This window comes from Polypterus senegalus, chromosome 8 (genome assembly GCF_016835505.1).
Source record: "Polypterus senegalus isolate Bchr_013 chromosome 8, ASM1683550v1, whole genome shotgun sequence".
NCBI lineage: Eukaryota > Metazoa > Chordata > Cladistia > Polypteriformes > Polypteridae > Polypterus > Polypterus senegalus.
In genome coordinates this window covers 168,832,474-168,857,927 of record NC_053161.1, presented here as the reverse complement: position 1 = coordinate 168,857,927, position 25,454 = coordinate 168,832,474, and the positions used below count along the sequence as shown (strand labels likewise).

Genomic DNA, 25,454 nt, shown 5'->3' with positions numbered 1-25,454 from the left:
ACAATTATTAAACATTTCTACATCTTTCTTGAAGTATGTTTTATTACGAGTTTGTATACTTAAAATTAACAGTTGAAAAACAAGGTAACTTACCAGAAATCCTCCATTATAAGTCTGCTGCTGAAAATGACCAGACCTGTATAGCCACGTCCACTCGGGGAAGTGTTCTTCTTTTTTGGCAGTTGGAAAGCCAGCACGCTGGAAAGTTAGACCTGAAGAAAATACAAACGGCCGTCCCACACAGCGCACGAGCAATATTAGGTTAACTGAAACAGGATTTTTACGTTTATTCCCTCCACCATAACTTACTTTGGTACAAACAATTTTTTTTTACTTTGATTGAGATCTGATAACAAATATTTCAAGCTACAACACTAAATGACTAATCTTAAGTTGCTAGAAAGAGAAAATTTATGTTGAATGAACAACATCAATGTTATACTTTTTTCAGTGTAATACAGATAGACGTGGATGAAAAAACAATAACGTTTAAAACAGTATCGTTTACATAAAACAGATTTTGGTGAATCGTTTACATGCAATTATTTATATCCATTTATACACCAATAATGGCAATTACTAAATAATAATTATTATAATTATTATAATTTAAAAAATTCCTCCCATATAAGTAACATTCCTCGGACTGCCTTCTTCCATCTCCGAAACATTTCTAGACTTCGTTCTGTTCTTACGCAACACAAGTATTGGTTAATGCCCGAGTCACCTCACGTATAGATTACTGTAATGCTATTCTATCTGGCATCACACAAAAACATATCCATCGCTTGTATTTTATTCAAAATTCTGCTGCCAGGATAATAACCTACTGTTCTAAATCAACTGAACATATTACACCTTCTCTCTCAACTTCACTGGCTCCCTGTTCACTACAGAATACAATACTAAATACTGCTCTGGACATTTAAAGCTCTCCACAACCTCACTAATCTCCTCCAGACTTGCACTTCTCTCGCTCACTCAGATCCTCATCTGCAGCTCGACTTTCTGTACCACACATCAGACTCTGTGCTATGGGAGCTCAAGCGTCTCTCTTAGTGCTCCTCAACTCGGGAATCCTCTTCCGGCTAAAATTCGTCAGCTCGACTCAATAACACATTTTAAAACTGCCCTCAAAACTTATCTTTTCAAACTGGCATACCAATTTTGAATTTTGCCCTGTTACTGCCAGTTGTTCAGCCTTACCTATTAAAAGGTAATCCTCTGGGATCTGGTTCGGAGCGTACAGCGATTTCTACAATCCCAAGCAGCGCATTATTTATTACTTCACTCCACAGCAGTGCCACTCGCAATATGGCGGCGACGTTGACGTACGATGCGACTGGTCATGCGGCGTCTAGTAATTCTGTATCTATGGTTGTAGACCCGGAATTGACGTTTCTGGGCGTTTCAGGACTGACTTCGTAAATATTACTTTTGGAAGTTTTCGGCGTTCGCTTCCCGGGTCCTCCGTGCGTGGAGTTTGCATGTTCTCCCCGTGTCTGCGTGGGTTTCCTCCGGGTGCTCCGGTTTCCTCCCACAATCCAAAGACATGCAGGTTAGGTGGATTGGTGATTCTAAATTGCCCCTAGTGTGTGCTTGGTGTGTGTGTGTCCTGCGGTGGGTTGGCACCCTCCCCAGGATTGGTTCCTGCCTTGTGCCCTGTGTTGACTGGGATTGGCTCCAGCAGACCCCCGTGACCCTGTATTCGGATTCAGCGGGTTAGACAATGGATGGATGGATGGAAGTTTTCGGCAGGTCTTGGCAAAGCCCGGAAAGTAACGTCGGGTGAAGGACCAGTTGAGAAATTAAGCGATAAAAATAAGAAGGGAGAAAAGTACATTAAACCAAATAATAATAAGCATCATTGTGAAGTTCAGAGGGTTTCTGCCATCACGTCGTGTCATACATCAGACTAAACAATACGGATCATTTCTTTGAAATATTAATATTAACTTTTACGTTCTGTTCGGGTCTGTGAGAACCATTTAACATGTCGACAAAATTAAAATCATCAAGATCTGTGTTAATTGAAAACAGTTTTTCGGTTACATTCATGAAACAAAATATGCAATATAAGTATAATGTTTACACCACATCAGAGTTTAGTAAAACGTTAATAAAAGTGATTACGTTTTTTAAAATGTACTATGCATGTGTGTAATATTGTTCTAAACCAATGTAGAATAAACATTTAAGCCAATCTGATATTTTTAAAAATGTATGTGAAGAAAACGGCAATACGTAGGCTATTCTACACTGAATTATGCTATTTATTAATTGCATTATATATAACTACTCTAGTTTTTGTCACTTATTATTATAAATGATGGGCCATCAAAAGAAAAAAAAATAAAAATACTAATAACACAATTTATTTATATAGCACCCTTCCTATGCCCAAAATTCAGAAAGAACCACAGGACCGATATAACATTGGCTACAAATAATATCTTCACTAAATAAAGATAAATACAGGATATACAAAACATTCAAACAGAATAAAAGACAATAATGCAGACTAAAATACAACATATAATACTACAAAAAAGTATTGAACAAATGACATAAATTGTGGCAAAACTTCAAACCCTGAGTACCTGGACAGATAAAGGGGGTAAACTGAATGAAGGGGCAGAATGTCAGGTCTGTTTAATGTCTTCCTAAACAAAAGAGTTAAAAACAAATGAATGGAGTCAGCTGATCTCATTCATTTCAGGAGGTCATTCCACAGTCAGGGCGCTATATACACCTGAAGGCCCTGCTGTCACCCACAGAGTGCAGGTTAGTGAGGGGCACAGAATGAGAGGACCTTACAGGGCAGGTCAAGAACAGAATTTGATATTCAGTCCTGTAAGTCACAGGGAGCAGTGAAGGTGCAGCAGGATGGCTGTGATGTGCTCGCTGTTGGTGGTTCGTGTCAGGACTGTTGCAGTTGAGTTTTGAATCCGCTGGAGCTGTGAAATAAGATTAGAAGTGGCACTGCCAGTAGTGACTTACAATAATCAATGTGGGATGTGATAAAAGCAGGGACAAGTTTCTCAGCATTAGAAAAGGAGAGGAATGAGCAAACATAAGGAATGTGACACAGGTGGAAGTTTCTTAATGTGGCTTACGTGGGTGAAATAAGAAAAGGAGGAATCAACGTGACACGGAGATTCTTTGCAGTAAAAGAAGGTCTGATGAGATCATCACCCAGAATGGCTGAAGAGGAGTTTGTTTTCTTAAGTTGCACTTTAGTGCCACTTTGCAGGAGTTCAGTTATGTTCCAATTTAATTTTTAAAAGTTTTGCTCTGTTCGGGTTTTAATTTTAATTTAATTTCAATGAGGCAAGTTGTGAGCTGAGAAAGCTGTGATGAAGTGTCACTTTTAACACTGAAATAGATCTAAGCATCATCTTCATAAAAAGATAAGCCAGTCCAAAGCTATGAGTAACTTGCTCAAGGGGAAGCATAGAGATACAGAAGAGCAGAGGATGTCATTTCATTAACAAGGGGAAGTCAGATGGAGAAACTCCTGTGAGAAATTAAGGCATGAGGGTTGCCCTGGACATGACATAGGCTGCATGGCCACAATGCTATATGTAATAACTTACTTTAACACAAACTGGGACAGGAGCTCCTCAAGTGGAAGGTAACAATGCTTAGCACAATAAGGAAAAATAAGCCAGAGCTCCCATCTCAACTGTTGGCTACACAGAACAGGCCAGTGAAGACCTTCACGTTTGTCTAAACAAATGACACATCCTTGGTGCACAATGTGATCTGCACAGAGATAGGAGATGCCATGGCCAGAAATGATAATGGACTATAATGCTACAAAATGAAGAGCAGAGAATTTAGACAAAACATTATTTTGGCCACAGGCAATTTTTTCAACATACTGAACATCTCAGAAAAAAATACTTTTGTCATCTCAACAAACTTGAACCAAGACTGGAACAGGGAGAAGGAGAGGAGCAGGTAAACCATTGGTGACACCTCATATGCTACTGTGACGACATTTGACAAAGACCCCAACATGTACATCCACAGGAAAACCAATGGCAGCACCAGTAGTGTGTATGCTTAGTGAGTGTGTTTGTGTGTCTCACTGTGTGAACTGTACAATTATTACAGTATTGTGTAGACAATGAAAATATTCAGTTCTGCTTGATAAACAAATAGAATGTGATCTGAGGGTGAAGAGTAAACAGGTTATTTACTGTACATTGCTTGTTAAAATAGAGTGACCTTCTAATTTTTTTTAAAAAATGTCCCTCAATAGACATACGTAGTAAAAACGTAATCGTAAGTTGAGATTCAACACAATTATTTTTCATGCTTCTCAAAGAGAAATGAAAATTTGATGTTTGTAAACTACTGCATTTGTGAAGGACTGAAGTGTGAGGCTATCTAAAACTATCATTGAGTGGATTTCAGTAATTTGTGTAGTGCCTTATAAAACTACAATATTACATTAAAATACACTACTCAAAAAGATTAAAGGAACCTTTTTTAATCTGAGTACAGCATCGAGTCAATGACACTTGTGGGCTATTGATCTGGTCAGTGAAGTAGCAGAGGGGCTTGTTCATCAGTTTCAGCTGCTTTGGTGCACTAGAGGGGCAACAGTGAGATGACCCCCAAAACAGGAATGAATGGTTTAACAAGTGGAGGGAGGCCACTGACATTTTTCCCTCCTCCTCTGTTTTGTCACTCGTTTTCCATTTGGCTATGGTCAGTGTCACTACTGGTAGCATGAGGCCATACCCTACAGAGGTGGCACAGGTAGTCAACTTCTCCATGATGGCACATCAATACGTGCCATTGCCAGAAGGTTTACGTCTCCCAGCACAATCTCAAAGGCATTGAGGAGATTCCAGGAGACAGGCAGTTACTCTAAGAGAGCTGGACAGGGCCAGAGAAGGTCCTTAACCCATCAGCAGGACAGGAGAAACAGAATGAGCACTGGCAGAGCATACAAAATGACCTCCAGCAGGCAGACCACTGGTGTGAATGTCTCTGACCTCTGACAAAAATGAACAGACTTCATGAGGGTGCCCTGAGGGCTCGATGACTTCTAGTAGGCCCCATGAAGCTTGATTGGCATTTACCATAGAATACTAAGATTGGCAGGTCCACCACTGGTGCTTTTCACAGATGAGAGCAGGTTCACCCTCAACACATGTGGCAAATGTGAAAGGGTCTGGAGAAGCAGTGGAGAACGTTATGCTGCCCGTAACATCATTCAGCATGACCGGTTTGGTGGTGGGTCAGTGATGGTCAGGGGATGCATATGCATGGAGGGACTCACAGAACTTTACAGGCTAGACAACGGCACCTTGACTGCCATTAGGTATCAGGATGAAATCCTTGGACCCATTGTCAGACGCTATGTAGGTTATGTCCTGTCCAGGGCAACTCTCATGCCTTAATTTATAATATAATAATTAAGTTATCTCAATTAATAATAATACAATCTTATATCACAGCTCCAGCTGATTCAAAACTCAACTGCAAGTCCTGACACAGACTGGAAACAGCGAGCACATCACAGCCATCCTGCTGCACCTTCACGGTTCCCTGTGTCTTACAGGACTGAATATCAAATTCTGTTCTTGACCTGCCCACTAATTTCCTCTCATTCTGTGCCCCACACTAACCTGCACTCTGTGGGTGACAGCAGGGCCTTCAGCTGTATATAGCGCCCTGACTGTGGACTGACCTCCTGAAATGAATGAGATCAGCTGACTCCATTCATTTGTTTTAACTCATTTGTTCAGAGAGACATTAAACAGACCTGACATTCTCCCCCTTCTTTCAGTTTACCCCCTTTGTCTGTCCAGGTACTCAGGGTTTGCATTTTTATTATAATTTATGTTATTTGTTCAAGATTTTTTTGTTGTATTTTAGTCTGCATTATTCTGTTTTATTCTGTTTGAATGTTTTGTATATCCTGTATTTATCTTTATTTAGTGAAGATATTATTTGTAGCCAATGTTATATAGGTCCTTTTGTTCTTTCTATATTTTGGTCAGGGTGCTATATAAATTGTGGTTTTTTTTTAGTATTTTTTTTTTTTCTTTTGATGGCCCATCGTTTATAATAAGTGACAAAAACTAGAGAAGTTCTACAGGGTGTGCACAAAGTCCGTATACCCCTATCTTTTGGAGGATTTTGACAGCTAAAGGTTACCTCTTAGGAATCCAAAACATCTGTATGGGTCCCTCCATGATCTCTGCATAGCCGAATGCGCCGCCAGGTTCTCCTGCTCATGTTCTGCAACATTTGCGGGGTGACTTTCTGGAACGCTGCGCGAACCGCATGTTTCAGTTCATCGTTCGATGAATAACGGCGCTTCCGCACGTCTTCTTTGATAAACCCCCAGAGTGCATTATCTGGAGTTGTGAGATCAGGGCTTCTCGGAGACCACGGAAGAGGAGCGGGATTGTTGTTTGACCCTCGTCCGATCCAACGATTCCCAAAAACTTCGTTTAGGGCAGTGCTTCTCAATTATTTTCTGTCATGCCCCCCGCGCGACTATAAATAGTATCATTTGTCTATACAATTGTTATAAGTACACCTCTGCATAACACTGTATCCTTATTAACGTATAAGAGAATAAAAAAAGAAAGAAATTGGACCAATTTACAACAAAGAATAGCTTTATTAAATGTAACAGAAAAGATTTAAAGTGCATTCTAAATTCAAAAAAAATTAAAAATAAAAATAAAAAAGCATGTTCCCAAACGCGCAGGGGGGGGAGGGGCGCGCCCCACTATTTGAGAAGCACTGGTTTAGGCGATCACGCACGATGATTGCGAAATGGGCAGGTGCCCCGTCTTGTTGAAACCAAACACTGTCAAGGACGCCCTGGTTTCTCAGTTGCGGGATGAGCCAGCCATTCAGCCTTTCCAGATAACTGATTTGGTTAATAGAATGATCAAAACAATAAGGGCCAAACAAATGCTGTGCTGTCATTCCGGCCCAGATCATCACGTGTGGTGGGTTATGCTCAATTTCTTCGAAGAAATGTGGATTTTCTTTTCTCCAGAAAAAGACGTTTCGATTGCGGGAGCTGCGATAAATCGCACATTCGTCAGAGAACATAACCTTTTCCTTCTCAGCATTTGTTGGACAGTGGTGCGGCATCAGATCACAAGCTTCCTGACGTCTGTCCAAGTCGGCATCTGATAACTCGTTAACGTGAAAACACTTGTGTCACCCATCGCTTCGTCTTGGAACGACAGCCACGTTGTTGCGATTTCTTGAGCGGCAGCAGGTGGCAGCACCAGACAGGCTGTCGGAAACACACCTCGAAATACCGGGAAGACTTGGGCTGATTGACCAGATTGTCATGGTTATTCCTGTAAATGCTCCTAGAGATAGGGGTATACGGACTTTGTGCGCACATGTGGTATACATACTTTGTGTATGTAAGACAATTAACTCTTATAGGGCTGATGTTGACTTTTGTCAAAAGGTGGAGTTGATGATGGTAATCAACTATAAACTGTGACAAAACCAACCATTATGTTGGACTCTCGTTGCTAGAAGGAAAGTTAGATTCATTGGTTTCATGGACCCTGTGATCATCAGAGGTGACTGTGTGCAGAGGGTGCAGACCTATAAATATCTGGGAGTGCAGCTGGATGACAAATTGGACTGGACTGCCAATACTGATGCTCTATGTAAGAAAGGTGAGAGCAGACTATACTTTCTGAGAAGGTTGGCATCCTTCAACATCTGCAGTAAGATGCTGCAGATGTTCTACCAGACGGTTGTGGCGAGTGCCCTCTTCTACGCGGTGGTGTGCTGGGGTGGCAGCATAAAGATGAAAGACGCCTCACGCCTGGACAAACTTGTTAAGAAGGCAGGCTCCATTGTAGGATTAAAGTTGGACAGTTTGACATCTGTGGCAGAGCGACGGCGCTAAGCAAACTCCTGTCAATCATGAAGAATCCACTGCATCCACTTAACAGTGTCATCTCCAGGCAGAGGAGCAGCTTCAGTGACAGACTTTTGTCACTGTCCTGCTCCACTGACAGACTGAGGAGATCGTTCCTCCCCCACACTATGCGACTCTTTAATTCCACCCGGGGGAGTAAATGCGAACATTAATTTTAATTTTTTTCATTTTTATTACTATTTAATCTTGTTTCTTTGTATCAGTATACTGCTGCTGGATTATGTGAATTTCCCCTTTAGGATTAATAAAGTATCTATCTATCTATCTATCTATCTATCTATCTATCTATCTATCTATCTATCTATCTATCTATCTATCTATTATATAGTGTCCTTCCTATCTATCTATCTATCTATCATATAGTGCCTTTCATATCTATCTATCTATCTATCTATCTATCTTGACCGAGATTCCATGTGCTCATGTGAGTAGCAAGGCGCACACAGCGGTAAAAATGGCACTGACATCTGGCGAGAGATCAAAGCAAATGCGAAAAGCAAAATACTCCATGGACGACGTCTTGCCTATTATCTCCGAACTGGACTGTGACTTGTCAGACTCAGATTTTGATATAAGTGATTGAAAACGAATGTGAGGTTCCAGCTTCAGCTGGTCGGCCCCCAGCTAGTTGTGGTACTGGCAATGTTCACCAGGGAGGAATGCCACTTAAAAATCAGATTGCAATGCACTGCGACTGTGGCTGCTGCTGTTGTCCCAATCACACAAAGACAGCCTGGCAGCAGGCCTGCTGCTCATTCTTACCAAACTGGCAGCCACAGCATGCAGCAACAGACGTTTTATGTTGATTTCTGTGTGAAGCCATCATTTTTTTTGGAAAACATATTCAGCCCTCAAAGAGCTAATTTATATCATAATTCAGTGTAGAATATGTATTGCCGTTTTCTTCACATACATGTTCAAAAATAGTAGATTGGCTTAAATGATTATTCGAAATTGGTTTAGAACAACATTGCAGACATGCATAGGACATTTTAAAAAATGTATTCACTTTTTTTATTAACGTTTTGCTAAACTCTAACGTGGTGTAAACATTAAAATTATATTGTATATTTTGTTTCATGAATGTAAACGAAAAACTATTTTCAATTAACATAGATCTTGGTGATTTTAATTTTGTCGACATGTTAAATGGTTCCCACAGATCCGAACACAACGTAAATGTTAATGGTGTATTTCACAGAAACGATCCGTATTGTTTAGTTTGATGTAGGCTATGACACGACGTGATGGCAGAAACCCTCTGAACATCACAATGATGCGGATTACTTGGTTTATGAATGGGCCTTTGACCCAACGTTACTTTCCGGGCTTTGCCGAGACCTACCGAAGCCTTCTAAAAGTAATTTTACGAAGTCAGTCCTGACACGACGGAGACGTCACTTGCGGGTCTACGACTGCGGTGACGTATGGTGCTGTGACTCTGCAAATGGATGCTACTCGAAGCTGCACTCACTGTTTCAGCCTCATGTCACCCCTAAAAGTTCAGAAAGGTCTGTGTTCATTTTATTTTGCGATGGTCCTCGTCCATTTTATACTATTTAACTTTTGAACGCTGTTTTCCGCTGTTAGACTCCATCTGTCACCAAAGCTCTCCAAATCTCTCTCTCTCTCTCCACACAACCCAACACTGTTGAATGAGAATGATACATTTTATATAGGCTATCTGTTAATTTAGCACCAAAGCTGTCAAACCAATGAAGCGCGCTGTGAAGCACTGATGTCGTTCGAAGCTGACTCAAAGTCACGTAACGGGCGCATTCGAAACAAGCCTCAAAGCGGCGAGCTCCAGTGCTTTGAAGGCTCTGCACAGTGTCAAAAGCACAGTATCGAGCGGCACATCACTAGGGTCACGTGACAGCCATGTTTCGACACGGACTCCAACACGGTGATTCGACTCGGTACGCTTCAGATTGACTGACACAAGCTTCGACGCTTCGGTACCACTTTCCCATCTCTGCTTATCAGTGTCTTCGCTATACGTGTCACTGGAAGATGTTACAGACGTTTGTGAAAATGGTGTGGAATCTGTTCAGTTCTGTCATCGCCCAGCTGTTGGTTGGCGACATGCTAAGATGTCCAGTAGAAGTGTGGCCGACCTCGGCGTGTTAAACGTTGACTGAGAGAATGGACGAGAAGGGTCATCGGCTTAGACTGCACTAGAAATTCCTCTACAAGAACAATGAGAGTGACATGTCGAGGGCGGCCTTCAACCGCGCTTTAAAATGTTTGTGTTTATGCTGAGAAAGCACAGACGCGTCGACTAAGTGACCGACTAGTGTGGGTGACAGGAGGGCTTGTAATAAGACATCACTTGATATCCAAGGACTCTGAACAAGTAGACAAACCATTAAACTCCGTGGACTGCTCTGGTGTCTCTCTAGACCGGGCCTTTTGCTCTTTGACATTTACATGATTAGATATGCTGTTTTACAACCTTTATATGACACTTTTATGGGGTCTTAATTATCCAGATTGCAGTTGGATTCCTGTTCACAGATGCTAATAAACATGCAGCATGTCACCATAATCAGAGATATATAATAATAATTCTTTACATTTATATATTGCTTTTCTCACTACTCCAAGCACTCTCCGCACAGGGAGGACCCGGGAAGCAAACCCACAAACTCCTTACTGTAAAGCAGCAGCACTACCACTGCGCCACCTATGAGGATATATGAAAGGCACTACAAGTGAAGAGTTGGCAAACAGTTTTAAATTTTGCATGTGTTGTCATTAGTCCAACTTAATGTGCCAACTAACTATATGGCATGTTCAAGAGAGGGGTTTCAGGTAGGTGGGAGCAACCCAAATGCCAGCCCTGATGTGGGGACTACAGTTCCCATCAGGTAGCAGGAGTGCTGTGGGGCTGATGGGTGAGCATCTTCATTAACACACACAAAGTTTTGTAACACAAAGCAGGATCTCGTCTTTTTAAGTCCACCTTCCCTTCTAGAAATGAGACTGAAGCCTCATTATTTTGTAGTAACTTATAGTGTGGATGTCTCGCTAAGTTGTCAGTTTTTTCCTAATGTCACTTAAAACATACCACCAGTTTGAAAATAAGAACCATGGAGAATTTGTCAAATAGCTCAAGTAGCCACCTGGCTTTAAATTCAGTCAGTGATGGCAATGGGTGGGAGGTTGGGGTTAATGTTTGTTTGCCAAATGTGGGGGGAATTTCAGCACTCGCCATCACCGGCCTGCACCCTCAGTTTATGCAAACATGTGGTTGTGAGGATTTGCTTACCAGCCTTTTTATTTTGTTAATTTCCTTTTTAAAAATATCAAGTTTTGGAAGTTTAAATTTGATGGCCACATTCTTTATTTTAATATCTGGGTAAAGGGATAAAATTGAAAAGTTCCCTAAATTCTAAGTGTGTGGATCAGAGTGTAGTAGAGAGCTGCAGACACTTACTACTGACACTCTGGGTGGAAATGGCTTTATTTCGATAACATATGGCCTTAGGTTAAGCAGACACGTATTTATGATATCAATGCAATTCGACTGACCTGATGTTACACGTACACATTTAGTTTTTTTCAGGTCATTTAGCGCCGATGTGGGCAGTGTGGTGGGGGCACAGCATGTGTTCCTGTCATACAGCACCATGAGCTCAGGTGTGATGATCACCCTGCTCGGGGTCTGTATGGAGTTTGCATGTTCTCCCTGTGTGTTTGTGGACTGAGTGTGTAAATGATGACCTGTTTTACAGCTGGACATTTAAATTGTATCATTAAGGCTTCTCAGTTGATAAAATCTGTTAATTTCTACATGTGGTGTCATTAAATGATACCGACCCTCTTTAGGGTCACGGGGACATACCGATGGGGTGCCAGGCCTTTATTGGGCTCAATCACAAACCCATAAGAATCACATAAACATTCATGGAAGTGTTTTTGAAATCACATAACCAGTTGCTTAAGCTTACTGCACATTAAAGTGACAACAGAGCATCCTAGTTATTGAATTCTTGTACATTTATTTACACAGGAAGCTTTGAACGGTCATTTCATCCTGACACTGTTGAGGTCTGTGACATTCGGCCCCATTGTATGTTTCAAGTATTCATACATATAGGTATCTAAAATGAATGATATACAGCTAAAAAGACAACTGGGCTTTCAGACTTGCAGAGCGCTGCTCATGTTCATATTTGTTGGTGACTTAAAGAAAACTAGTAACATGTGGACTAACATTATGTTAGTTTCTATAAAACTAAAACTGCATTAATAGAATTTACACACCGTTACATTTAACCAGTCATGTAGAGAATGTGTAGAACTTTAGGGAGGTAGGTGACATCAGGTCATCTTCCTCTATGACCTCCCTCAATGTCCTCAGCTTTTATTGTAGCTAAAGATAATAATAATTGATAATAATAATACATTTTATTTATATACTGCCTTTCTCATGCTCAAGATTTTACATGAGTCCAAATTTCTACATGCTTGTCTACAAACACCCTTCTTAAAAATGCTAGACATATGTAGTAACTCAAGAGGTTTTAAAAATAAATTTAAAGGATTCCTAGTCTGAACAAGTGGCGCAGTGGTGGCTCTGCTGCCTTGCAGTAAAGAGAGCAGAGCTTAAAACATCCCGGGTCCTCCCTGCATGGAGCTTGCAAGTTGTAATGCTGTTGAAATATAGCACTGTTACATTATGCTAAGTATGACTTGTAATATTTAATTTGTGTGTTTTTTATTTCAGTATGGTTTTATTTCTGACTTCTTTAGATAATGACTCTTACCTTGTGGACTCAGACTTCATGTGGGAAATGTTCTGTAACTGAAATAGCAGGCAGGTACAAATTACCTCATTAGATTATTCATACTGCACTCATAAAGGTTTCTCCTTCAAATAAACATAAGTAATGATTGAAATAGTTTGAGTATTGCTTTGCTGAATTTGTCCTGTTGTTTAAAGACATTTGGCAATGGCCGATGACTTTTAATGAACCAAGTGATGTCCGTTTAGGTTATGTACAGTCAGAGAAGTGATTAGCCCATGGTTTCTGTTAAATCGCATAGCCTTTCCAATGGTAGTCAACGGAATAGCGGCTTCTGGCTTTAGCTGAAGTGTTCTGAAGTGTAGCCCTTTCAGCTGAAGCAATCTGAAGACAGATTGACATGTAAACAAAGCCGGCAGGGATGCCTCGTAAGCGAAGTAGCTTCTATCCCCTGGTAAGGTTTTGGAGTTGAGGTAGCCAGCCTCGGCCAGCATTGAGGTTTTCTTGTTTTGTAAACTGCTCAAAAAAATTAAAGGAACACTTTGAAAACACATCAGATCTCAATGGGAAAAAGAAATCCTCCTGGATATCTATACTGATATAGACTGGGTAATGTGTTAGGAATGAAAGGATGCCACATCGTTTGATGGAAATGAAAATGATCAACCTACAGAGCCCTGAATTCAAAGATGCCCCAAAAATCAGAGTGAAAAAATTATGTGGCAGGCTAGTCCAGTTTGCCAAAATTTAATTGCAGCAACTCCAAATTGTACGCAGCACTTTGTATGGCCCCTGTGTTCTTGTATACATGCCTGACAACATCGGTGCATGCTTCTAATGAGATGACAGATGGTGTTGTGGGGGATCTCCTCCCAGATCTGGACCAGGGCATCACTGAGCTCCTGGACAGTCTGAGGTGCAACCTGGTGGCATTGGATGGACCAAAGCATAATGTCCCAGAGGTGTTCTATTGGATTTAGGTCAGGAAAGTGTGGTGGCCAGTCAATGGTATCAATTCCTTCATCCTCCAGGAACTGCCTGCTTACTCTCACCACATGAGGCCAGGAATTGTCGTGCACCAGGAGCCACTGTACCAGCATAGGGTCTGACAATGGGTCCAAGGATTTCATCCTGATACCTAATGGCAGCCAAGGTGCCTTTGTCAAGCCTGTAGCGGTCTGTGTGACCCTCCATGGATATGCCTCCCCAGACAATCATTAACCCACCACCAAACTGCTCATGCTGAATGATGTTACAGGCAGCATAATGTTCTCCATGGCTTCTCCAGACCCTTTCACTTCTGTCACGTGCTCAGGGTGAACCTGCTCTCATCTGTAAAAAGCACAAGGCACCAGTGATGCATCTGCCAATTCTGGTATTCTATGGCGAATGCCAATCGAGCTGCATGCTGCTGGGCAGTGAGCTCAGGGCCCATTAGAGGACATGGGGCCCTTGGGTCACCCTCATGAAGTCTTTCTGGTTGTTTTGGTCAGAGACATTCACACCAGTGGCCTGCTGGAGGTCATTTTGTAGGGCTCTGGCAGTGCTCATCCTGTTCCTCCTTGCCCAAAGGAGCAGATACTGGTCCTGCTGATGGGTTATGGACCTTCTATGGCCCTCTCCAGCTCTCCTAGAGTAACTGCTTGTCTCCTAGTATCTCCTCCATGCCCTTGAGACTGTACAGGGAGACAGAGCAAACCTTCTGGCAATGACACGTATTGATGTGCCATCCTGGAGAAGTTGGACAACCTGTGCAACCTCTGTAGGGTCCAGGTATCGCCTCATGCTACCAGTAGTGACACTGACTGTAGCCAAATGCAAAACTAGTGAAGAAACAGTCAGAAAAGATGAGGAGGGAAAAATGTCAGTGGCCTCCACCTGTTAAACCATTCCTGTTTTGGGGGTCATCTCATTGTTGCCCTCTAGTGCATCTGTTGTTAATTTCATTAACACCACAGCAGCTGAAACTGATTAACAACCCCCTCTGCTACTTAACTGACCAGATTAATATCCCATAAGTTTCATTTACTTTATGCTATACTCTGATTAAAATGTGTTCCTTTAATTCTTTTGAGCAGTATATTTGATCTTATCTGTGCTGAGTGAATATTGAATAGGTAAGTTGTGTCGGATGTACTGTATGTGCAAGTCAAGGCTGACAGTTTAGGCATTTCCAGTATTAACTTGTCCACCAATGTAGAAAGGGGTTAAAGTGTATTTCGTGGACACTTGCTCTCCCTGTATCTGTGTGAGTTTCCTCCTACAGTACAAGTACAGTCCATGTGTGTTTGTGTGTGAGTGTCTTCACCTTGTGATGGACTGGCTCCCTGTCCAGGGATTGTTCCTGCCTTGCCTCCAATGCTAGCTAGGATAAACTCTGGTCCCCTCCATGACCCTGCTCAGGATTAAGTATGTTAAAAAAATTACATAACCTGGCCAGATCTTCCATTTCAAAAATGAAAGTGAAGGGGCAGGAGTTGAAAACTGAACCACTTTGTGGCTTCCACTTTGAAGAATCAAAGGTTTTGAATAAGGAAGTAGTGCTTTCTCTGTTTCTGAAGCTTGCTTGTGGCAACAAAAGTCAAATAGAAGTTGATTACAGATTTTTAGTACTATTTTTCTTCAGGTGAGGCTACATTTCCTCTCCTCTTGCTTGCTTACTGCGACAGAGAAGTTTTCAATTTTCCACAGGCACGCACCTGACTTATCTGCATGTCCATTGCCTTGCCTTAGGTCCAGTTTGGATATCTTCTTTGTATCTAGCAAAAGAAATCAACTGTGTATTGGCGTATTTTTCATACGTTGTCGGGTCTGCCGTGAGCGTGCTGCCTTCCAGCATTGTGCGGTTTACCAACTGCTTTTCCCCATCTGTGTTGTCTTGCTTTTTCTCATTGTGGAGACTGGAGCAGGCTGTGTCCATATTAGTCCAAGATGTTAGACATACTGTCTAATGTAATTCCTTGTGATTTTATGTTTTAGTTTTTTAGGACAGTGGTCATGAAACACCCAACTTGCAAGGTGGTGTGATTGAGGCAGGGGCTGCCTTTAGATTACACTTGATTAGATTAGATATATTTTATTTGTCCCCAGTGGGAAATTAAAACTTTACAGAACTTCAAAAGATGTTAAAAAAGTGAGGGTCTGTGTATATACAATTTCTTTATCCCATAATTTGGCTGATATTTTATCATTACTGATGCTGGCAGCCTAACACTGTCAAATAGAGTGTCTCTCCCTCCATCTATCATGCAAGATTTACTGGAGGTTATTTCATTCCTCAGTGGCTGCTCATTTTTTCCACTGCTCCATTCCATGCATCTCCAATAATCTTTTCTTTTCCATGTCCACTGCTTTTATACTTGCACTACCAGCTCCACCTCACATCACTCATTTAGGGATCACACGATGTGCATTCGTTTTCAAGAACTCTGAAGATCCAAATCAGGATCCATCCTCCTTTTGATGGTGTCTGTCTGTCTCTCTCTCTTTCTCCTTCTCAAGCCTACCCCCTCTCCTCTGATTCTATCCCACTCCGAGGTCCACAAGTCCCCATACATCAGAATTATTCTGCCAACAGCACCAGTTCTTAAGAAGAATATCTCTGTAATTAGGTGTGAGGAATGACTTGAAGAATAAAGTATGATGTATTTGGTTTTTTTTTTTGGTTTTTTTTTGGTTGAAGTTCTCAATTCTAGTCTTCTCTCTCTACAGATAACAAAGAGGCTTCTATCTCACATTGTCCAATATGGAGAAGGTATTTCCAGCTGTTCAGAAACCTCAATATTTGCAGCACAAATATGAGGAAGGCATCTCAGAAGAAGTGTGCAATGTAAAGGAGGAGACAGATCCCACACTGCACTGGGGCCTCCTTATGATGAATGGCATAGAAGTTGATGAAGAGCACTGTAAATGGAGGTCAGGATATCTTGAACAGGAGAGTGTCTGCATGAACAAGGAGGAGGAGGAGGACTGTGATTGTGGACCTCTAGACTTTACGGTAGACTTTGAGCTAATGTCTTACAATACTTATGTACAAAAAAAGGAAACTGTCAGCGTTACAAAGGAAGAGGACCTAAAGGATGAATCTGACTGGCAGAGTTTTAATCCACATGAAGAGGCCCCTGCCTCCATACAGCATCCTTCTGTCCAGGTGAAGCAGGAAATATTCATGAAGATAACTGACAAAGTATCAGGTTCAAGTCCTTCTCAAGAAGGTAGGTGCTCAAATAGAAGACTTATCTCGAGGCTGTGGGCTGACGGGATTGACCTGACATGCGTGGCCTTTCTTTTATCACTGAACTCAGAATTGTAGTCTTATTGTGTTCTGTGCATTTTGTGCTGATAAGTTAAACTGTTCATTTTTCTATTAAACAAATCATTTATGGCAGCAGAATTCATCACCTTTACTTCGCTTAAAAACTAGCATGGCTGGCATTGACAAAGCATTAAGCACAGTTAAAATATCAACAGGAGTGGGTCAGGTGGGCAGCATGCAGATGTTGATAAAACAAGTCAGCAATAATAGCAGTGAGGTAAAATGTCAATGTCACCTAAAGATTTCTGCCAATAATGAAGTCATGTAATGTGCCACCATTTAAATGAGGAGTCAAAAAGGTTTGACCAGGTGTCAAATTCTCATAGAGCAAATATGAAACTCTCCTGGATTTTTTCTCTACACACAATTTTGTATGCATTCCTGGTGACATTTGCATTTGCAGGATAGATTAACAATGTACAAGAGTCCATGTATTATGATAGATAGTCCTTTACAGTATTTCTAAAGTCTATTTATTTATGATAGTTTGTACTTTATTTGTCCTCAAAATGAAATCAACACTTCTCAAAAGCTTTAGAAATATAGAAACAAAAATCTACAACCCCCTTTAGGCACACACAAGAAACACTGGCATGGCTGATGATAATGACAGCTGTGGCCATCTGATAACACACATGACGGTGATAGTAAGATGGATTACTATCGGATTCTGCTCAGATCTGCCCAGTGGTGCCACAAGTTTGCATTTAAAGGCATTTTTAACATTCAAATACATTTCCATTTATTTGATTATCAGACACTTTTATCCAAAGCTACTTACAAAAGAAGTCAAAATAATTAAGTAACATCACTCTGGGGACTGTTTGGGAACAAGTGTAGCAGGACACAATTGATTACCATAAGTGAAGAAGTGAGCAACAATTTCCAGATTTGCAAAACCTTATTAGCTAAAATCAGTTAAACATCAGTTTTTAAACATATTGAGGGTCTCAGAGTTTCAATTGGTGATGGACAGCTCGTTCCGTTAGCCAGGAGCTACACATGAATACTAAGGATTGAGATTTGATAACACACAGAGGTGGCATCACTAGACGCCATCCAACAAGTCACCTCAAGTAGCTTTTTATTGTCATTTTAACCATATACAGTTAGTACAGTACATAGCGAAATGAAACAACGTTCCTCCAGGTTCATGGTGCTACACAGAACACAGGACTACAGAAGAAACAAACATTATTATGTAAAGTGTATGTGCAAACATTACAGGACAGCGCAGCACTGACTAGAAGAAGCCTAGGCCCTCACAAGTGTCTCCATTTATAGAGGTGCAGACCTACTAACTACTCTGTAATCAAACATCAAGGATTTGAAATTAATATAGGCCACTACAGGAAGCCAGTATAGTGATCTGAAGAGAGGAGTGACATGTGCCCACCTTAGCTGGTTGAACACCAAACATGCCACTGCATTTTGAATTATCTACAGTGGCTCTGTGACATATGCCAATTCTCCTGCAGGTAGAGCCTGGACCAGGGATTGTGCTGTATGTTCTCTCAGATATGTTCTGATATTGTACAGAATGAATCTGCAAGACCAAGATACCATAGCCACAAGGTGTTTGAAGGGAAGCAGGTGATAGTGATAATGGCTGAGCTGGAATGACAGGAAGGTCTGTCTTTTACAGATTGTCCTGGAGATGGTGTTTCTTCATCCAGGTTTTAATATCAGTAAGACATGTAGAGATTCTAGCTGATACTGTGTGGTCCTCTGGAGGAATTGGCATGCATAGCTGGTTATCATCAGCATTGTGCTGATAAGACGACCCATGGTACTGGATTTCCAGGCCTAGTGAAGAGGTGTATAGGTAGAAGAGAACAGGACCCTGCACCAATCCCTGAGGCACCGCCATGCCCATCTGGTAAACCCTTGACATTTCTCCATGGTAGGATCTGCCCAAGAAGTAGTACTATTAAGAACCTGATGGCAAGTCCAGTGATGCTGTAATGGAGAAAACTATATGTATATATAATCCTGTGAGAAAACAAATCTAATTATGAAAAATGTGAAGACGAAAAACAGAAATTGTAAAACCACAGAGGGTCTTACCTAATATATATATATATATATATATATATATATATACACAGTTACCTTTAGTCTATGTAAGGGCATCAGCAGCATTACAATAAAACAAAACTGGACTCTGTTTCTGCCCAGGTCATTAATGCAACTCCTCAAAAAAAAAATCTCAGGAGCAGTTTTTGGTCCTCAGGAGCCTAACCCACTCCTTAACATCAACCAGCAGCTCAGCCACCGGCACTTCTTAGTCTGGCATACCTCACACTACCTAAACCTTCTCCTCAAATCTCTCCGAACGATCATTTCCCTCTTGCGGTCACAACTGTACTTGTTAAGGCTTCTCAGTTCCCAGGGTTGGCTTGCCTAGACATAAGGCGATACCATTTCGGGCCTGCCGGGGAAATCATACACTTCAAGTAAAAATCAAAATATCCGACAACAAAATACACATAATAAAACACTAAATAACAAAACAACAAAACACTATTTATGCCTAACCTTGAGGTTACTAAGATACAAACGGAAACATTATGGTACACCTACACTACTAATACAATATGGACTCCCCCTATAGCTGTCTTTCAACCTTCCCAGGCACCTGTGACTGCTTTTAGCTTCGGCGCCACCTTTAAAACACGGGTTGGTAAATGTAAAATATTGCACGTGTGGCGTGCACCCAAAACAAACGGCAGAACACCTGAAAAAAAAAAATAAAAAACGAAAGAAACAACCTGATGGTAAATCCAAAAACCTTGTTAAAGTGATTGTTTTCCCCATTGTAAGCTCGCTGGCATATTTCTCATTGCGGTTCATACCTTAAGCTTATTGAGAATCTTGCCCCAGTATCTGTATTAGCGTCACAGTCAGCATATCCCAGTCAGTACAGGAGACGCATTCCTGCAATTCCACTATACTGTCCTTGCACCAGTTTTGTGTTTTTCTTATGGCTGTTATTTTTTTTTTCTTTGTTTGTTTCAGTTTCTATTTGTACTTTGGTAGAAGGTGATCAACGACGTGATCAGACACACCCAGGGCTGTTCTATGATGCTATATGTAGGCGCTGGGAACGTTTCCATTACTCTTGTCTAGTGTTTTGTCCCTTCCAGTATTAATATGCACATAATGATGGTAACGTGGTAATACTGATTCCAGATTGCATAAATTAAAATCACCCATCACAAGTTTGAAAGAGCCAAGTGATTTGATTTCTAGTTTCTGAACTGTTTCATGAATCCTTTCAGCTGCAGCTCCCACATCAGCATGTGGCAGTATGTAAACTACTGTCACAAATAATTGATTAAGCTCTCCTGGTAAATAGTATGGGCAAAGTCCGACAGTGATAGTCTTTCACCACCTTTTGTTAATGTAAAGGCAGACCCCATCACCCATCTGCTTACCAGAAGCTGGATTTCTGTCTTGCTATACACAATCAAATCCATCCACTTCAACAGCTAGCTGAGTCGGTCTTTTCAAACCAGGTCTCAGTAACGCACATCAGACAGCTTTCTTAGTACTCGTGGAGGTATCACACAGATGCTCTCAGCTCGTCAAGTTTATTCTGCAAGGACTATGCATTGCTCTTGATGATAGTTAGCAGTGGGGTCTTAAAACCTCTCCATTTCAGACATACTCGAAGTCCACCTCTCTTTCCTCGCCTTCTGAGTTTCAAAGCTTTTAATTTGTCCAGTATATCAGTAGTACACGGAGAGTAACTGGTCTCAATGTACGAAGCGCGTCCTGGCTGAACAGCTCCGGCCAAACAGGTCCTGCGCAGGTAGAGCGTAAGTGTCCCATTGGATTACAAAGGCGATAACAATTAAAAGTAAAAAAAAAATAAAAAAAACTTTTGAAAATGTTATAAAACATCTTATAGAAATAAATACTTACAAACTATTAAAACAAAAGAAAACAATTTTACATGATTTAAGAACAAAAAAACAGCCACAAAATACGCAGAGATGCACTGCAGGCCCTTTAACTGCAGACCAACTGACAAGGAGCTTCGGAGCTTTTTGAATTAGAGTTGCCGCCCTGCTCAGTAATATTGGGCAACTTTGTCCTGTACTTATATCTGCCACAAAAGTTCTCAGCCATGACATTGAGCAAGTTCTTGTCTATTGAGTTTACCATCGAAGACCTTTCTTTTGATGGTTTGTCTTTACAATGTTGTTTTATGAAGTGTTGAGATATCGATGAGTATATTTTACAAAGCCTACATCAAGTTTAGATGTTTCTTTCTTGAGATTTCATTATATCATTAAATATATTGCAAATGTAATTCTATTTTTATTGGCTATCTAAATAGTTTACAATATGCAAGCTTTTGAGGCAGCTCGGGCCACTGAGTTGCCTCGGAAGCTTGCATACTGTAATCTTCTTAGGTAGCCAGTAAATGGTGTAATTTGCTTAAATTCACATTGCATCCATATTGGCTGGCAGAGGACAACACCCTAGTACTAATATAACCTTGTAACTCCACAGGACACTTCATGACATCCCCCTTAATCTTCTTTTTGAATTCATAACTGTGAGTGTATAGAGAAGGTTACTTGTTTCCAAGTGTCACTTTTGTTTGAGGTTTGCTGTTCACCTGATTCTTCAAATGCTACACAAGAGTCCAACTGTAGACCTCCATAACTCTGTGCTGTTGATGAGTCAATCAAATTACACACATTCAGTAATGTTGAGCCGCCTTTGCATTACTTGTCAGTCATGATACGTGGCTCCTCCAGTCATTTATATCTTTGTCAGCTCGCCAGCTTCAACATGAAACATCCATACACTCTAGTTAAGGTCAGGGTGTGTCTTACTCAAGAGTAATAAGAACAGGGTCATTAGGGTCGCCCAGCAGATAGTCAGTTGTCCTCTCCCCTCACTAGAAGAACTTCATAGTTCCCATTGCCTCAGGAACATCAAGAAAATTCTTCAGGACCCATCACACCCAGGACATGCATTGTTTGAATGGCTGCCTTCAGGCAGACATTTCAGATCCATAAAGACTAAGACAAATAGACTGAGAAACAGTTTCTATCCTTCAGCCATCACCATGCTGAATGCTGCTAAGTGGTCAATCTGACGAGTGCACCTTCATGTTTACAATAAAATACAGTCATGTTTACAATACAGCTCAACATTGGATAAGGGACAAGTGCAATATGATGTATGTATGAGTGGAAAACATTGTTATGGACTATTTTGGTACTTATTTTTTTCCCTTTTTATTTTAGTTTTAACTTGAGTAATTGTGTTTTTTTTTTGTTGTTGTTGTTGCACTGGAAAATTGCTACATTGACAATAAAGATTTTAATTTGATTTGATTTGATTTTTATTGGACGTGTCACGTAGTGCTCATGGTCAAAGCCAGACTCTTGTTGGAGTTGCCACTTTGTAAATAAAGTGACATAAACATGCAGTCCAATTGGCTTTTCAGAGGAGTTCCTGACTTGCAGAACTCCAGCAGCTCCTTCATACGTGTCCTTGACTCATAAGCTCTTTATTTAATGCAGAGTTCAAATCTACTCTCTATACATAAAATCCTAAGCCTAAAAGTGCAAAGATTTAATGTAACATTTTTATGTCACCTTTTTTATCACTTTTTTATCTTTAAATTGGGCTTACTTTGAAATCTACATATATATGTTTGCTATTTTTTTTCAGAATTTATTGAACTTTAATGTGATCTTGGTAGATTTTCAGATTCTTAATTCATTTTTAAATTGTAAACTAAAAATCAAGAACTTGCATCCCGCAAAACAAGACTTTGTGCCAAGAGATTTAACCACACCCAGGGCCGGAAATAAAAGACAAACAGTAGATGACAAAGACAGCTGCTGTACAGGCTTTTAAATGTTTGAAGCGCCATGCGAGATGCAGATTATGTGGCATGGCAGCAGCAAGCCAGCAGCTGATCGAGCAAAGTGGAGGTAAAAAAAAAAAAATTTGTTTCCCATTGTATCACCGTTTAAGAGGGGGATTCAGAGGAGTGACCGCATCTCCTTGGGGTGTATTTAGTCCCCCTCTTCACAACACGAGCGACAGCTGGGCCGGTTCTAGACAGGCATATATGAGAAGGCAGATAGAAATGTGAAGGGGGCACATGGTGGCGACGGAGGTGGGAAAGGGGTGGGGTGGTGGTTGGTGCTCTGGATAACTGTTTTTCTCATGTAATTGGATTGCCCTTTGTCAGGCATCTACCCTAAGACCTGTCCAACTTGGGTGTCCCACCTGAAGGCAAGCTTCTGCTGGTGTAGCTCTTAGGGTCACTGAGGCATGCAAACCCCCTGACCACATTAAGGTGGCAATCCCTCAGGAGGAAAACTGAAAAATAAAACAACAAAAAATAAAATTAAATATTCCTCATTAGATTATAACAACTAAAAACATGACATTTACTTTAATTGGATGGGCTATATCAAATACTAGCAAAATACCCGCGCTTCGCAGCGGAGAAGTAGTGTGTTAAAGAAGTAATGAAAAAGAAAAGGAAACATTTTAAAATAACGTAACATGATTGTCAATGTAATTGTTTTGTGACTGTTATGAGTGTTGCTGTCATCAAGGATTTGATTATCATTATTTCTTTCAATCAGGTTCGTATTTGGAGGACGTGTTGTGTTCAAGTTACATTCCGTGTTTGTCAACCATTGTAAAGATAACAGGTTTCTTTCATCGATTCCTTTCTTACTGCATCAATAAACAGCTCGTCTTCCTCTTTATCTGAGACATCACATACTGCTTGCACGGGTTTTTTTTACACTGTCTTCCTTTAGCTGGACATTGACTTTTTCCACCATGTGCTTTGTTTCCGCAGTAGCTGCACTTATGAATATGCTTGTATGCGTCACTCGCTTCATATTCTTTTGCTGTCTTCTCAATTGTGTAATGCGTTTTTTGTTCAGCGCTCTTTGAAGCTCTTGCTTGTTGTTTGCATACTGCGTTCAAAGTCAGTTCACGTGAGCCGCTTGGAGTACATGCATCGAAGGTTCTCAGCTGTGCTAGTGCAATCTCGTGCAATGTTGCGATGTCCACGGCTTTATTTAATGTTAGCTCAGACCCGGCATTTAAAAGTTTCTCTCGCACTTTTGAGTTTGTGTCAAACACTAGTCTATCCCTGACTATCTCATCTTTGTTTGCATAAGCACAATCCTTCATCCGCAAATATTTAGTGGCAGCGTGTCTATTGGATTGCTGCCGATGGACGGCCTTATATGGGCAGGCACTCAATTACATGGGAGGCGTGACGATGAGGGACGCAACTCTGCCTCACACGGCAACTGAGCTGCAGGCTATGGCCATATATTTGTACATAAGTAGGTTCCAGTTATGAATGTTACGTGTAGAATTTCGAAATGAAATCTGCCTAACTTTTGTAAGTAAGCTGTAAGGAATGAGCCTGCCAAATTTCAGCTTTCTACCTACACGGGAAGTTGGAGATTTAGTGATGAGTCAGTCAGTCAGTGAGAGCTTTGCCTTTTATTAGTATAGATATTCGAACCCAACAATAACACTTCTCACTATTGCCAATATTAACAAAACTAAAAAGGGTAGGCCAAGTTATAAAAAAAAAAAATTCAATTCACCAGGTCTTGAAAAATAAAACTGAAAAATATAATATAAAAAAAATAAAATAAAATAAACAATAAAATAAAATATCTATCGAGATCTTTACAACCAACAACATAAAATGTATCTTAATTGGATGGCCTAATTCTCAAATAAATTTGCAAAATAAAGTAAGAATAAAATAAGACCTCTCAATATAGCCAATATTTACAAAACTAAAAAGGATTGGCATAGTAATTAAAGAAAAAAAAATCACCATGTCTTTTCCCACAATTCTCAAACTAATTTGTAGAACACAACAGATTTAGAACAGAACATTTGAACTTGTTTCTATTTTTTTGTCTTTTTGTCTTGTTTTAAGCTTGTTTGTTTTGCAAGTAACTGAACTCTCCGTTTGCAACTGAACAGCTCCACTCTCCTTTCTCCTCAATCCACTCTACAACAACAGTCTCTTGTTTCCCTTTGCAAAAACTCTTCCAAATTCATCATATCCAAGTTATTTGTTATGGACTTCTCATGGGCCAAGATCACCAAATTCCTCTTTCTTTTATGTAACATGGTGTGACAATAGGGGCTTAGGAACCGTGACAAAGTGGAGAAGGAACTCTCACACGATGCTGAAGACACACCAATTACCAGGACTGTTACATACAATTTATGCAACTCAGGAAAGGCTTCCTTGTACTCCTGCCGGAGTTTACACACAGTGGACAGGTCTGTTTCCTTTGAACATTTTTTGAGCAGCATCTGTTTTGCCACAAGAACTTCATTTTTCAGACTAACAACATCTGCTACAGTGCCAGCCATCACAGCCAGAGGGTGCAACAGGGTGGAA

General features: G+C 40.7%; 1 pseudogene; it reads left to right on the top strand.

The window, feature by feature from the left end:
- LOC120534691 overlaps positions 1–25,454 on the top strand; it is a 59,151-nt pseudogene that overhangs the window by 2,046 nt on the left and 31,651 nt on the right.